This window comes from Artemia sp. Qi Xiang Cuo, chromosome 8 (genome assembly GCF_049724085.1).
Source record: "Artemia sp. Qi Xiang Cuo chromosome 8, ASM4972408v1, whole genome shotgun sequence".
Classification (NCBI taxonomy): domain Eukaryota; kingdom Metazoa; phylum Arthropoda; class Branchiopoda; order Anostraca; family Artemiidae; genus Artemia; species Artemia sp. Qi Xiang Cuo.
Window position 1 is genome coordinate 901,880 of NC_142801.1, and position 5,368 is coordinate 907,247.

Here is a 5,368-nt window from a genome sequence, read left to right on the forward strand (position 1 = left end):
CTCATATAAGATCAATGTTGACACAATGTAGGCTACAGTTTATTATTTTGTTTGTTTAAAGCAGGGCACTTCATATAAAAGGGGTCGTCGTAGAGACTTCAAAAGGGGTTCATTCGATTAGAAATCGAGAGTTCTAGTGCCCTTTTTATTATTCGACAGTGATTGGAGGGCAACTTGCCCCCCCCCCCCCTTCACGGCAATCATTCCTCCAAACACACCCAATCGAAACTTTGAGATAGCCATATTGTTCAGCGTAGTTGATTTCTAGATAGAAAATGTGTTTTTGAGGAGGACACTCCCCCACAACCCTCAGGGCAAGGGTTTTCATTTATGCCCTGGGGGCATACAAGGTTTTTATAGAAGGTATTATCATAGAAACTTCAAAACAGGCGCAGTCGATTGGAAATTCACAGGGCTAGTGCCCTTTTTAATAGTCGAAAGTGATTGGAGGGCAACTAGCCCCCCCCCCACACCCATCATTCCCCCAAACACATCCAATCAAAATTGAGAGATAGCCATTTTGTTCATCGTAGTTGATTTCTAGATAGAAAATAGGTTTTTGAGGAGAACACTCCCCCAAAACCGTCAGGGCAAGGGTTTTAAGTTATGCCCTGGGGGCATATAAGGCTTTTATAGAAGGCGTTGTGGTCAAAAATTCAAAACAGGCTCATTCGATTGGAAATTCAAAGTGCTAGTTCCTTGTTCAATAGTCAAAAGTGATTGGAGGGCAACTAGCCCCCCCCCCCCCCCAACGCCAATCATTCCCCCAAAAACATCCAATCAAAATTTGAGATATGCATTCGTCAGCGTAGCTGATTTCCAGATAGAAAATAGGTTTTTGAGGAGGACACTCCCCACAACCCTCAGGGCAAGGGTTTTAAGTTATGCCCTGGGGGCATATAAGGTTATTATAGAAGGCCTTGTCGTAAAAACTTCAAAACAGGCTTATTCGAATGGAAATTCAAAGGGCTAGTGCCCTTTTTAATAGTCGAAAGTGATTGGAGGGAAACTAGCTCCCCCTCCCACGCCCATAATTTCCCCAAACACATCCAATCAAAATTGTGAGATAGCCATTTTGTTCAGCGTATTTGATTTCCAGATAGAATATGTGTTTTTGCGGAGGACACTTCCCTACAACCCTCAGGGCCAGGGTTTTAAATTATGCCCTGGGGGCATATAATGTTTTTATAGAAGGCACTATCGTAAAAACTTCAAAATAGGCTCCTTCAATTGGAAATTTAAAGGGCTAGTGCCCTTTTTAATAGTCCAAAGTGATTGGAGGGCAACTAGCCCCCCACACCCATCATTCCCCGAAATACATCCAATCAAAACTGTGAGATAGCCTTTTTGTTCAGCGTAGTTGATTTCTGGAAAGAAAATATGTTTTTGCGGAGGACACTTCCCAAGAACCATCAGGGCAATGGTTTTAAGTTATGCCCTGGGGGCATATAAGGTTTTATTGAAGGCGTTGTCGTAGAAACTTCAAAAAAGGCTCATTCGATTGGAAATTCAAAGGGCTAGTGCCCTTTTTAATAGTCGAAAGTAATTGGACGGAAACTACCCCCCCCCCCCCGCCCATTATGCCCCCACACCCATCACAACCCAAATTTTAAAATAGCCATTTTTTTCAGCGTAGTTGATTTCCAGATAGAAAATAGGTTTTTGAGGAGGACACTCCCCCACAACCCTCGGGGAAAGGGTTTTAAGTTATGTCCTGGGGGCATATAAGGTTCTTATAGAAGGCGTTGTCGTAGAAACTTCAAAACAGGTTCAATCGATTGGAAATTCAAAGGGCTAGTGCCCTTTTTAAAAGTCGAAAGATATTGGAGGGCAACTATCCCCCCCCCCACGTCCATCATTCCTCCAAACACATCCAATCGAAATTTTTAGATACCCATTTTGTTCAGCATAGTTGAAAGGCCGAATAACTATGCCTTTGCAGATATCAAGACCCTCACAGCCCCCGGGGAAAGGTCTTTAAGTTACAAAATTTGCCCAATGTTTACGTACAGTTTTTGTTATTGACAAGTATGTATACATTTTTTTTTGGGTGGGGTGGTGTGGCAAATTTTCTGCAAGTGGGATTTTCAATGGGGATAATTTTCCATGAGGAGGGTAGTTTCCGGAGGGCGTATCATTCAGAGGAAATTTTACACTAGGGGAGTTTGCCAGAACTCCTATACGAAGTTCTTCTTATGCTTGCTTTCTCATTGCCGACTCAATTTTACGCGTGGAGATTTTAAGTGTAATTTTCCGTGGCAAATTTTCACCCGGATTGAATTGTTTAGAGAATAAATCTATGGAGAGGAGGGACCTATCCGTGGAGGTGTAGCCAGATTTCCTGGCATTACCTAAAACAATTAGAAATTAAATTAAAAAAGAACTGAAAGTAAGTCTTTTCAACTGAAAGTAAGAAGGAACATCAAAACTTAAAACGAACAGAAACTATTAAGTATATGAGAGGTGTTTATCCTCCTAAACACCTCGCTCTTTACGCTAAAGTTTAAATTCCGTACCAATTCCTTAAGAACAACTCCCAAAACACTGTTTGTTTAATTAGAACAATACGAAGCTTTTTTTAAGTCCTAAAAATAACTTTTGCGTAAAAAGCCAGGTTTTGAGGAGGAACAACTCCCCTCATATACGTAATAATTTCTGTTCGTCTTTAGTTTTAATGTTGCTCCTTATTTTCAGTTGAAAAAACTTGTTTTTTTTTGCCTATTTTCATCTACAGAGATTAATGCTTCGCCGGTTTTTTCGACCCGGTTGACGTTTTCTCTGCTTCATAGAGACATAAGGAGTTGGAAACACCTTGATCATAGGTAGCGCGCTAGCGCTGCCTAAATAAAGAACGATGTGGGCACAATGTGTGTTTTTTTTCTCCATACCCGGGCCCTTCGTATCGAAGGAGGTGTCGTAGAAACTTCAAAAAGGACTAATTTGTTTGGAAATTGGAGTGACTAGTGTCCTTTTTAATAGTCGAAAGTGATTGGAGGGCAACTAGCCCCCCCCCCACGCCCATCATTCCGCCAAACACATCCAATCAAAATTTTAGATAGCCATTTTATTCAGCGTAGTTGATTTTCAGATAGAAAATATATTTTTGAGGAGGACACTCCCCCACAACCCTCGAGGCAAGGGTTTTAAGTTATGCCCTGAGGGCATATAAGATCAATGTTGACACAATGTAGGCTACAGTTTATTATTTTGTTTGTTTAAAGCAGGGCACTTCATATAAAAGGGGTCGTCGTAGAGACTTCAAAAGGGGTTCATTCGATTAGAAATCGAGAGTTCTAGTGCCCTTTTTAATAGTCGACAGTGATTGGAGGGCAACTAGCCCCCCCCCCTTCACGCCAATCATTCCCCAAACACACCCAATCGAAACTTTGAAATAGTCATATTGTTCAGCATAGTTGATTTCTAGATAGCAAATGTGTTTTTGAGGAGGAAACTCTCCCACAACCCTCAAGGCAAGGGTTTTGATTTATGCCCTGGGGGCATACAAGGTTTTTATAGAAGGTGTTGTCGTAGAAACTTCAAAACAGGCTCATTCGATTGAAAATTTACAGGGCTAGTGCTCTTTTTAATAGTCGAAAGTGATTGGAGGGCAACTAGCCCCCCACCCATACCCATCATTTCCCCAAACACATCTAATCAAAATTGTGAGATAGCCATTTTGTTCATCATAATTGATTTCTAGATAGAAAATAGGTTTTGAGGAGGACAGTCGAAAGTCGAAAGTCATTGGAGGGCAACTAGCCCCCCCCCCGGCCAATCATTCCCCGAAACACATCCAATCAAAATTTGAGATAGGCATTTGTCAGCGTAGCTGATTTCCAGATAGAAAATAGGTTTTTGAGGAGGACACTCCCCCACAACCCTCAGGGCAAGGGTTTTAAGTTATGCCCTGGGGGCATATAAGGCTTTTATAGAAGGCATTGTCGTAAAAACTTCAAAACAGGCTTATTCGATTGGAAATTCAAAGGGCTAGTGCCATTGTTAATAGTCGAAAGTGATTGGAGGGCAACTAGCTCTCCCTCCCACGCCCATCATTCCCCCAAACACACCCAATCAAAATTTTGAGATATGCATTGTGTCAGCGTAGCTGATTTCCAGATAGAAAATATCTTTTTGAGGAGGACACTCCCACACAACCCTCGGGGCAAGGGTTTTAATTTATGCCGTGGGGGCATATAAGGTTTTTATTGAAGGTGATGTCGTACAAACTTCAAAACAGGGTCATTCAATTGGAAATTCAAAGGGCTAGTTCTCTTTTTAATAGTCGAAAGTGATTGGAGGGCAACTATACCCCCCCCCCCCCCCAATGCCCATCAATCCCCCAAACACCTCCAATCAAAATTGTGAGATAGCCATTTTGTTCAGCGTAGTTGATTTCCAGATAAAAAATGTGTTTTTGAGGAGGACACTTCCCCACAACCCTCAGGGCAAGTGTTTTAAATTATGCCCTGGGGGCATATAAGGTTTTTATAGAAGGTGCTGTCGTACAAACTTCAAAACAGGCTCCTTCAATTGGAAATTTAAAGGGCTAGTGCCCTTTTTAATAGTCCAAAGTGATTGGAGGGCAACTAGCCCCCCACACCCATCACTCCCCGAAACACATCCAATCAAAATTATGAGATAGCCTTTTTGTTCAGCGTAGTTGATTTCCGGATAGAAAATATGTTTTTGAGGAGGACACTCCCCCACAACCCTCAGGGAAAAGGTTTTTATAGAAAGCATTGTCGTAGAAACTTCAAAACAGGCTAATTCGATTGGAGATTCAAAGGGCTAGTGCCCTTTTTAATAGTTGAAAGTGATTGGGGGGCAACTAGCCCCTAGCCACACTTCCCAAGAACCATCAGGGCAATGGTTTTAAGTTATGCCCTGGGGGCATATAAGGTTTTATTGAAGGCGTTGTCGTAGAAACTTCAAAACAGGCTAATTCGATTGGAAATTCAAATGGCTAGTGCCATTTTTAATTGTTGAAAGTGATTTGGGGGCAACTAGCCCCTCCCCCTCAACGCCCATCATTCCCCCAAACAAATCCAATCAAAATTTTGAGATAGCATTTTTTTCAGCGTAGTTGATTTCCAGATAGAAAATATGTTTTTGAGGAGGCCACTCCCCCACAACCCTCAGGGAAAGGGTTTTAAGTTATGACCTGGGGGCATATAAGGTATTTATAGAAGGCGTTGTCGTAGAAACTTCAAAACAGGTTCATTCGATTGGAAATTCAAAGGGCTAGTGCCCTTTTTAATAGTCAAAAATGATTGGAGGGCAACTAGACCTCCCCACGCCCATGATTCTCCCAAACACATCCAATCAAAATTGTGAGATAGAAATTTTATTCAGCACAGTTGATTTCCAG